The 11,819-nt window shown below is 35.7% G+C and overlaps 1 pseudogene; it reads right to left on the bottom strand.

Moving 5' to 3' along the window:
* Nucleotides 1-2,902: 2,902 nt before the first annotated feature.
* Nucleotides 2,903-3,816, bottom strand: LOC103003131 (general transcription factor IIH subunit 3-like; annotated as a pseudogene).
* Nucleotides 3,817-11,819: the final 8,003 nt, after the last annotated feature.

Below are 11,819 nucleotides of genomic sequence, written 5' to 3'. Positions count from 1 at the left end.
CATAAGTTAAAAAGCTCTAAAATACACACTTATGACCCTGTGTTGGATCACCCAAGTGATTTGGAAATCTTCAAATATTAAAATTGGGATAATGTAGTACTAGAATAATAGAAACCCCAGAAGACCTCAGGAGAAAGAAACTCTTTCCTCCTCTACAGGGGAAAAATATTCTAACATCAAGTAAAGAAAGGTTGATTGGAAATTCCAATAAATTGTTTCTCTAACATTATTTCCAATATCTGGTTGCTTGAAGGGAATAAGCTGATGAAGTCATGTAGAGACATGTGACCTTGATTTATATTTTGGGTATCTATAAGTCAAGATATTCCTTAGATAAGGAATGTTGTTGCTGCCATTGGCTGTATCAGGCAGACAGACAATTGTTAATGGCTCAAGATTTTATAAAAATATTGATGAACTAGTTGTTGGTCATGGCATCCAGTGCTAAGATGACTACCAGAAGTATCTCCAACTATGTCGACCCTTGGGTCCTGACCTTTATCATGGGTGTCTTGGTTAAGGGATGTAAAACAGCAACTCTGCAGTGGGTTTATCATGCATGATGGTAGTTGATACCATGTGTACAGTGTATGAGTATAAATATTTTACCTCCTTAGTTACATTTACTCCTAGGTATTTTACCTTTTTGATGCAATTGTAAATGGGGTTGTCTTTTTAATTTCTCTTTCTGATAGTTCATTCCTTTTGATCATGAAGTATAATCCTTTTAATGTATTGTTGAATTCAGTTTCCTAACATTTTATTGAGGTTTTTTGCATCTATGTTCACCAGGGATATTGGCCCATAATTTTATTTTTTGTGTGTGATCTTTGTCTGGTTTTGGTATCAGGATGATTCTGATCTTGTAGAATGATTTCAAAAGCATTACTTTCTTTGTAATTTTTTTGGAATAGTTTGAGAAATATAGGTGTTAATACTTCCCTAAATGTTTGGTAGAATTTACCTGTAAAGCCATCTGATCTTGGACTTTTGTTTGCTTGGACTTTTTAAAATTATTGATTCAACTTCATTAGTGGTAATTAGTCTGCTCATATTTTCTATTTCTCCTTTTCCTTCCTTCTTTCCTTCCTTCCTTCCTCCCTCTACCTTTCTCCCTTTCTTTCTCCTCCTCATTTAGTTGATATACTTTGGTGTATGTATATTTCTAAGGTTCTTCCTCCAGAGAACGTCAAATCAGTATGGTCACATTTAGGGGCCTCACTCTTTGCTTTACTGGGTTCAAAGATCCATCTGAGCTTTAGTGGCTGTGCTACAGGGGTGCCATGGGTGTGTTTTTCTACAATCCTGAAGATCATGATATTTGCTTTGACAGAGGCATAAGCAGCAAAATATTTTCGTAGGGTTCTAGAGAGTCATCTGTCTTTAGGAGTATGGATCTCAGTAATTCAAATTTTTTTTAATGAAAATTTAAATTATTTTATTATAAAATTTTATACAAAATAAACCATTAACACAACAGTTAAAAGTAAAATTTAAACAGAATTAAGCCAGTCAATAAAACATTTCAAATGAAAAAGTAATAACAGAAACCTTATCAGCTTGTTTGAAATTATTCATCTTTAGATATATGATGCTTTATTTCCTAGACTTAAAATAGTGATCTCCATTACAATTAGTTAGGCTGTGAAATATCGAATATTATTTTTAAAAGACAGATTCTTAAACTCAAGGATTAACAAATACTTGGAAAGTGATCACCAAAATCTTTGGGTATTTGTTAACAAAATCATAAATCCAGAACACAAAATCTACCTGAAATAATCTAAAGAAACACCAAATTACTTAAATGAAACTCAGTTTCTGAGATGGTATCAAGAGAAAATTAAAATCTTGTTTATATACAAGGTTGTATACACAAATAGATTTTTGTCAATATACTTTTAAAAAACAAATCAAACCAGCCCCCATTCCTGAAAATCCTTTCTACACTATGCTGGAATTTAAAAGGACTTTTAATAACTTCAAGGTTACATAGAAAAATGTTTTTTATTGTTGAAATTACAAATAATTTTTCTTTTGAACTTATAGAAGTTTGCAGTATTAAGTTCAAAGCTTCTAGAGAACAGTTCTTCAGTATTAATGCTTTTCTCCTCCTCATTAAAAAAGGGATGAATTCTACGAGGGGGCAACACTTAAATGTAAAGAAGCCATTCTCCCCAAGAAATTCCCCCTCAGAACCCAGATATTGGCTTTCACAAATAAGCTCTTCACACAACTGTTTCTAAAGAAAAAGTTGCTACCAGACTACTGCACTCACTCTCCTTATTCATTTAAAATCAGATTTTAGAGATATTCAGTGACAAACTATCATTTGGATGACTCTGTCTAAACATGTACTGATGTCAGACAAAAGAATAAATATCTGCTGATATCTGGAGCTAAATCTCAATCTAGAAAATAAGGATTTTATTTACTTGACTACTGTCAAAGTTAAGTGTTGATTCAAGTAAGATGTTCTATCTTGATTAATGCCATTACTCCATAAATAGTTATTTTCCAAAACTGCATTCAAATTTCATGTTGTACATTTCATAGTAAGAACCTAGATGGGTAGGTTCTGACACCTCTAATCAGTCAGCACAGTCTGTCTTTGACAAACGATCATCTCATTAAAAAAAGTCACAATTTGTGCTTTCTTCCCCCATTTCTGGACAAAAAACAGTCAGAAAAATTTTTAGGGTATATTGCATAGAATGACTCCCTCAAATAAATCAGCCCCCCAGAAACACAGGATGAGGATGATGTTTTACAATATTTCCTGTAAGAAAGTTCATTAAAAATTATCTTACACATATCTCTTTTTTTCAGAGCCTTCCTAACAAAGATTCTGCCATATAATTTCTATTAATAGCTCTAAGTGATGGGGAAACAATTTTTACTATCATGCAGACATTTTTAGTTTCATTTTCTTGGCCTTCAGTACTGGAGGTAGAGAAATCTTAAAGGCTGTCTTGCATGTAGTGCAGAAAGGGCTGAAATTGCAGGATACTGACAAGCACACAGAACAGATGTAGCCTATTTCAATGAGATTTCGATGACAGATGCAAGCGGCCCAGTAGTCAAAAAGAATTGGGGGTGGGAGGGAGGATTAACCGAGATCTCTGATCTTGATCAGGAAGAAAAGCCCACAATATATACTGCAGAAGGGAGGGTACAGTCTCCCTGTGATGTCACAAGTCTTTTGGAGGAGTCCTGAATCAGAGTCTAACACGCAGGCACCAATCAAAATATTCTGCTTCTGTGCTGCGAAGTTGACATTCATGAAGTTCATATATTGCAACACACTGTCTTCCGCAGCCTTAATCACCCAATATCCGATTTCACTTCCTGATTATCTTTAACCTCCTTGTTCATTCTATGAATGTAGCAAAGAACTTTGGCGAGGGATCCTGCCAGCAGAGTTTCTATATGTTGACCCTCTATGTCACTCTTGGTCATTAGATCTTTGATCTCTTCAACAGTAATTTCATTTGCTGCTGTTAACAACTCATATTTTCCATCTTCACTTCCTGAGGGATTAAATTCAGAAGAAGGGTTGCCAGAGTCTCCAAAGAAGTCTCCAAGTCTGCCATTCTTTCCGGGATATAAGAATTGAGTTTCTTGAATGTGACTTGCTATCACAGCAAGTTTGTTGGAACGATTCATGAATAAATGAGAATTTCCTAGCACCATCACTGCATTTATGCATTTTGATAAAGGAAACTGAGATTACTTTAATGCTTGCTTTCCCCACCAAATTAGGCTGGTATCAACTACGATAACTAGAAGATTCAATTCATCTTCGGCTGAGACCATGGCAGCCCGGGTCCCTCAGCGCACAGCCACTTGCAGTCTCAAATTTTTAAATAATTATATCTCTTCAAATATTGACCGTCCTCCTTCCACATTTGTGACCATCCAGTGAGCCCACATATCACATAGGGCATAATTATTTCCCTTGCATTTAACATCCTTCATGGATTATGTTGGAATTGAGACATGATTCATTCTAAGATATACAGAAAAATCTGGGCTGAAACAGAAGACCCAGGGCCACTTTGAGGAGCCTCTAGTCCTATACTCCTGTCCCTAAATGTCATTTACCAAAACTTCTGACTTAGGTCACTTAAATCTATAACAGAGTCCTGGTAAAACTCAGCAAATATGCACAAAGTATCACAGCTTAAAGTGCTAGCTACCCAGTAAGAAGCAGCTCAAAGTTCATGCTCACCAGCAGACAGTAGAGCCAGTTAGCAAACCAAAGCAAGAGAAGAAAGACCTTGGTAGTGGTCTTAAGTTGGACATCCTGCTCAGGGCACCAATTATTTAGTCCCTCCTGCAGAGGTAGTATGGACTCCCTTACCCAAAATTTGTTTCAGGTCTCAAGACTGATGATGCCACAAACACACTCCAAGGGGATATGAAAGATTTATTATTTTTATATAATGAGGCTTTATGAGGACAACAGGACTGTCCTCTTAACTTGGTCCAAAATGGCTTGATAAAAAAATAATAGTAGACAGATTTGGGGGGTTTGCTGTTGTAACGGGACGGGTGCTCACATGTGGATAGGGCTTTGCATGGTTTAAACTCTCACCAGCACCAAAGGAGGGAGCTCTTGGGCTCTCTTATCAGCATTCACACATGTGGGCCAGAGGGAAAGAGGTAGAGGTAAGCTATAAAAGCTGTCAGTGGTCAAGCATAAAAATGGAGTCAGACTTTGTATTACATGAGCTCTGTGCCAGGGAAAAACAAAACAAAACAAAAATAAAAGCAAGTGCTGGTCTGTGGAGAGCTGCCAAACAGGACAAATAGTGGCAGTAGTCTAGGCTTTTTGGTGAGGTCCAAACTTGCTCTTCAAGTTGCTTCTGGGATGCTGTTTTTTATAGCTACTGTGTTTGAGAATCTATTGGAGAGAGGAAATTTTGGAGCATGGATGAGAATAAGGGAAACTTAAAATACAACAAACCTCACTGTTCTTACTGATATTCAACCAGTTTTTCCTTAAATAAATAGTCCTTGGAAGGTTGCAAGCTTTGGTTAATTTCTAGAGTTCTGAGAATATTGGTTTTGAAGTTTTTGTCAATGTTTACATTGCTTTTTCTGGAGGAGTGGATTTCTGGAGTTTCTTATTCTACCATTCCATATATGTTAGTCTCCAAATCCTTTTTTAGCATAGACATATAGAAACATGAATCTTGAGTCAGTCCTCTGAACTCTGAAACATCTATATTTTGAAGTAAACTGATGAAACCAAGAATGTTTAGAAATCTTAGAAGACAAAAATACATGTTACAGCATCCTTCATGAGATATTACCTTTATTTTTTTAAGGTTGAGGTGTTATAATAAATTTAAGCAATTCAGATTATTAATGACAATCCAGAAGTAATTGTTACTCTTTATTTCCCATTGGATAGACAATATTTACCAAGAATAAAATCCCCTCACTCTTCAAAATTATTTGTGCCAGAGAAGGTACTGGAAAAAAAAATATTTGAAAATATATACAATGTTTTTGTGTACACACATCAGAAGTTCTATAGGATAGTAAGTTTCCAGCAGAAACTCGGACATCAGTTTTATTCAAAGAAGCTCTATGCAAAACAAATTGATTTCATTTGGAATTGTTTAATTTATTAATAGTCATTTATTTTGTTTTTACAGCTGAAATAAAATGTTAATGTTAATACATAGAAATACAGTCTGGTATGCTAGCTGACATTTCTGAAATGTTAAATATGCCTGTTAAAACATAGAAAATGATCTAATCATTATTAGCGTTTTTATTTCTTTTTTAAGCCTTAAGCTTTTATCCACAAGCAGAAAAGGGTACTGAGAATTTGTATGCTCTTCTACCTAAGTTGATACCTTTTTATTTTTCAGCTGGGCTTTTCTACAATCAGTCCTTTAACTCTCTAAATCACAGTTTTGATGTACTCAAAGTTAGTGACTTCTTGACTCTTGATCCTGCACCATTGTGAGTGTTTATAGTAGTATTAACCCTCCCGTAAACCATGACTTCTTAATTTTTAGCTCAGAGTTATGACTGAACTGGCATTAGCCTAGAGTGCCTTACAGATTATTTCTAGAATAAGGTAAATAAAAGGATTAGGAATTCTACCAACATCCTCTAGAAGAGATCCAAGTTCTCTCCTCCTCTATAGTCATCACCATATACATAAAATAGCAATTCATAACATGGATGTACGTGTTTATTAATAAACTTGAATTTTCTCTAGGCTAGGGCAATAATGGTCTCTTGAACAGTTAGTTTGGGCAATGTGATTTGGGAACATTATCCCTAAGTAATTTTTCTAATGCACTGAAGGAATTGTTACAGGCATGACTGAACAAGTTAACTACTGTGGTCACCAGGGATCAGGGAATTACTGTATTTTATACTGTCAGAGAAAATTCATTGCCAGTAGAACAATGTGAGTGATACCTTTAAGCATTGGGTCATATTGAGTTGGTGAAAATTGATGTTTACAGACAAAGCTACTGTTTTTGTCTCATTTGGCACATTTTTAAAAGGGAGTCAAAGAAGAGAGTGGTCATTTATTTTCTGACATTTAATTAATTCTCAAAATTAATAAATTGTTTCATAATTATACAATATTTTGATCCATATTTATAAAGCAAAACCCTCAGCTAAACATCTTCTTCATCCAAAAAATTTTCTTTATGGAAATTTGTAGGCTACATTTGTTTACATTTCTCTGACTGATCCCATAGGAGAGCTCAATAAATAGTCCTAGTTGAATATCATTAGAATATTTGAGACGAGTTGAGCCTTCTTAGAAACATAGCAAATGTTTCAGGGCAGGAAAATAGAAATTCATTAACCAAACTTTCTATTTTTCATATAAAAACTTTTTATGAAATAGAGCTTTTCAAAAACATTGTTAATGAAGGTGAGAACTGGAATTCAAATTTCTGCCTGTTAGTGTCAAGTTGATCCCCTGTCCTCAATCATCTCTGTATACAGGTTTGTGCTATGTTGATTCTATATTGGTAAATGAGTTTCTTTAACTTGTTTTGACAAGTGCACACTAGAATATATTTGCATAGGGAGATCGCTGGTGGTCTAGTGGTTAGGGTTCGGCCTTCTGTGGCCATGGTTCAATCCCTGGTCAGGGAACTGAGATCCTGCGAGCCATGCGATGTGACCAAAATTTTAAAAAAAATTAAAAAAAAATTTGCATAGATGTGTTGATGATTTTATTTACTATAAATTTTCAGTTTTTATTTTTGCTTCTATATATTTAAGTATTCTTTCCTGTACTAGTCATTTTATAGCAAAGCATGTGGTCCTAGAAAACAGTTTTGGCAACCAATGTTCATAAACTAAATTGTATTTCAAATAAAATTCACTTATGGGATTTTGATTTTGAGGTTTATAGAAAATGAACTGTCCACAAATAGAATTTTTCTTTTCTAAACCCCTAAATATTTAAACAACTTTAATGAAATCAAATAATATTTTCCCACTCTTTCATGAGATAGTCTCACTTGGAAACTTTTTTATGTGGGAAGAACTTTTGGGGAGAGGAGGGGAGAAAATCCTCCGTAACAGATGTTGTTGTGACCTGCCTATAGCTTTTTGAGTTTCAGTCTATGTATGTACACTAGTGGTTCCTTTCTGAGGAAGAAACCAGGCTTCTCTGTATGTAAGAGCAAGCTCCACATGCCAAAAGAACAGAGTTGCTGAAGAGTTGAAGCACCTTGGAACAAGTTCTTAACAACAAGGAAAGGGAGTTGGTGAATAGATTACCATCTTCCCCTCTTCTCAGATGGGTAACTCACAAGCAGTCCCCATGCAGTGTCCCAGCCGTCCCAAGTCAGATAGAGTTCCAGTTGCCCACCCTGGGAACTTGCTTCTTAACATGCCCTGTATTGTCTCCCTTTCCTTCTCTATCTCATTTTCCTACTCCCAAATTAACTTTTCCTAGGATTGTATCCAAAATGACACAGTCTGGGGTAATCCTAGCAAACATTCTCAAAGTAGTCTGACTTAAAATCATAGAATGTGGAGCTGTTTACATAATGACTTTTGAGGTTTGAAGTAAAACAATTAATTGGACTCTTTTTCCTTATTCACATCATAAGCCAAGGACGGTAGTAGTCAAGGTGAAGGGCAAAATACATCATCATTATTGACGCAGATGATCTTGGAGAATATAGGTTATATCTGAGGGCTAGAAAACTTCCTATGATCCAAACACAGTATCATATAAATTATTATCAAATTTGTCTTTTTACTGCCCCACTCATTTATTTTTAAGTCTTCATAATGAATGTTTTTTATAAAAGATTTTAATCTCTTTTCAAATAGTCATGACCTATTGAAAAATCATTTAATTCCTTTTATTAGAAAAAATCCTCATCTTTTTCTCCACTCTTCTCTTCTATTTTCTTGGTCAATTTAATCACCCTTCATATAATTTCATATATACATACATATGCATACACAGTTTATATTTATTAGATGTAATCAAAACCAAAATTTAACCATTGAAAACCACATTTACACATTGGAGCACACATTTACAAGACTTCACTAGGAAAGTAGAAAAGTAGAAATGCTTCATGTGGTGATTTGGCACTGTGTCTACCTTGTCTAACCTGGAACTTGGTCGCCCATTGTCCCCTCCTCTGTACGGTTTTGAGTAGGAGTTGATCTAAAAAACATTGTCATGAGGTTTGGAAGCTGGTAGTGAAGCAGGAGCCACTGTTTTATGAAGGTTTCACAACTACGTGAATGAGAGCCAGATGCAGAGATCTTAGTGGATTCCAGCTTGTCCTGGCTTCCTCCTATAAATAGTCCAGCCCTTTTTTCCTAATGCCCTGGTGACCCACAATGGACCCAGGTCCACCAAAGGGCACAGAGGTAGCATCTCCTACTAGCTCTCCTTTGTAGTGCCTCTGGGGCATCTGGACAGACCAGAAAGCTCAAACTTTTCTCCAGATCCCAGTGTTTCAAGAGCACTGATGAGTAACTTTTCTTTGAACTTTTAGCTCCACTTTCCAGACATTATTGTCCCATCTCCTCCTCCAAGTGTGTGTGATCTTCCTCTTGCAATCCCTTATTCAGAACATTCACAGTGGTTATGCTTCCCTGATACATAAAGGAAATAAAGCAAAGAACTGGCATAGTTCTGTAATGAAATCTCTTCTTTTGCTAATCGTATAGATGACAAAGAGTCTGATCTTGTAACAAAATCTGAAGGAAGTTCTAGGGAATACACCAGTAGGCTCATTCTTTTTATGTCAAGCAGTACCAGAATCCAAGTAAATTATCCTATGTTCTAGATTTTTAAAATCAATCAATCAGAATTCACAGCAAGAATTACCAAATAATGACCATAATAATGTGATAATGGAAACCGTGGTCTTTACATGAAGAGGCAATGCAAAGTCTCATTGATTTTTGTTAGCAATTAGTATTCATTGAACAATCTCTCTGTAATTGCTATGATATTGGATGCCCACAGCAAAGCTAATGGAGAAAATTGCTCAATTCAGGAAAAGAATGTTTGTAAAAAGCTATAAGTAATTGGTTTCATGGGGCAAAAAGCAATAACATTCATGTGTGTACTTGAATAAATTTCTGGAAAATCATGATAACAACATATTTAAAAAATTAAGAACAGTTGAAAGAATGTATACCTTTTTTTGCCTCTCTTCTATGTGGTTTATTATTTCTTAAAGGGAATATCATCTTAATCTGTGTTAACACAATAATTCATTAGATGGTTCCTACCATGTCATCATAAGGATTTCAATTCATAGGATAATATTTTCCTGCCCAGGTGAGTTGATAATAGATGAAATTCTCACTTTTTTAAAAAAACTAATTATGCAAAATTAAGCTTTAACCAGTATCATAAGGAATTACTTCTATACATTTTGTAGGCTAGAGAAGATTTTAAGCTCAACCTCTATTGTCACCATAATAACCTTCAGATCAGTTCTATGTGTTTGTGTGTGTGACTTGGGTGTGTATGAGAGGGCTTCTCTGTTGGTCATTTTTCTGTGATGAATTTTGTTTTTATCCCCTCCGTCCCTCAGATAATTAATGGTATCCTTGCAGGTTGATCAAAGATTTTCACTATTGAAAGACTTTTGTGGGGAAAATGAAGCCAACAGAATTTTAGTCTCGCTTGGAGGTTTGCTCTAAATCCAGGTGGGACTTTAAAATAAGGAGAAAAGTAATGTGTAGAAGGAGACTGATATTTTCCACAAACCTCAGGTTTATTCTGATATCATGAAAATCTCTTTTCTGTACAACAGTTTCTCCACACAAGGAGACTGAAACTACTAAAAGGCCAGTCAAAAGAAAGACAGCAGTAATTAGTGTGCTTGGACAAAAATCTGTGAGGTAGAGTCGTTTCATTAGTCCTTATTTATAGCCTGAAGAAAGCATTTCTATTTATACTTTTCTCTTTGATGGTCCCCACTAAGCAAGTTTGTGCATAATTAACTAGAATTCTAACATGCTCTGATATAAAGAAACAATTATTCTAATTACCTCAAAAGACTTACGCTAAAGTGTAAGATAATAAAATGGCATCTTGATTAGTCAGATACATGCATATATAAAAGCATAGTTCCATACATGATGAGTTTTTTTGGGTTCTAATTCGTATTGAATGAAAAATGATGTAGTTCAATTTGTACCTTCAGCAAACAGTCTATCAGGTGAGATGGTTAAGTTAGTTATAGCCAAACTTTAGCAAGGCGTATTAAAAGTGCAATCAGGGGCTTCCCTGGTGGCGCAGTGGCTGAGAGTCTGCCTGCCAATGCAGGGCACACGGGTTCGAGCCCTGGTCTGGGAGGATCCCACATGCCGCGGAGCAACTAGGCCCGTGAGCCACAATTACTGAGCCTGCGCGTCTGGAGCCTGTGCTCCGCAACAAGAGAGGCTGCGACAGTGAGAGGCCCGCGCACCGCGATGAAGAGTGGCCCCCGCTCTCCGAAACTGGAGAAAGCCCTCGCACAGAAACGAAGACCCAGCACAGCCAAAAATAAATAAATAAATAAATTTTTAAAAAGTGCAATCAAATCATCAGGATATTGTCAATGAGTAGCCGTCACCTGGACAAGGGTATCAGAAAGGGCTTCTAGAAGAAAATACATTTGAAAACTTGTAGGATATCTAGAATTTCAAAAGAGTTCAATGTTAAAAATCTTTTATGTAAACAAAAGGTCAAGAACAAAAGTGCATATTTAAAAGAGATTCTGAGCCCTTTTCTCACATTTCTAAATTTATTTCCTTTCTGTCTCACCTTTACAGATTTTTTTCCAGCTTTAGCTGGTCTCCACGGTTTTCTCCATCCCCAGACACACTACCAACTCAGGGAATTGGCACTTGTCATGATTTTCTCCCTCATATCCACATATTTTGGTTTCTTCTCTTCTCAAGTCATGGTACAATTAATATTTTCCTACTGAGCCCTTTCCTGACTTCCTTATTTCAAAGTACAACTCCATCTTCACAATCCTCCCACAACCTTGACCTTTACTGTTTCTCTTTTCTGTTTACTTTTTCTTCAATACACTATCACCAGATGACATAATATAAATTTCCTTAGTCATTTGTTTACCTTCTATTTTCTTCAACTTAAATATAAGATCTCTGGGAGAGGGATTTTAGTCTGATGTGTTGACCCTTGTGTCTACACAATTTAGATGAACTTGTCACATAACAGGTCCTCATTAAACACTAACTAACCAAAAGATGAAATATAATCTGAAAGCAATGACTGTAATAGTTACATGATTAAGGGAGTTACTTGCAGAAGAAATATAATATTA

The sequence above is a fragment of the Balaenoptera acutorostrata genome, chromosome 4 (assembly GCF_949987535.1).
Source record: "Balaenoptera acutorostrata chromosome 4, mBalAcu1.1, whole genome shotgun sequence".
Taxonomy (NCBI): domain Eukaryota; kingdom Metazoa; phylum Chordata; class Mammalia; order Artiodactyla; family Balaenopteridae; genus Balaenoptera; species Balaenoptera acutorostrata.
This window is presented reverse-complemented; position numbering and strand designations above follow the sequence as displayed.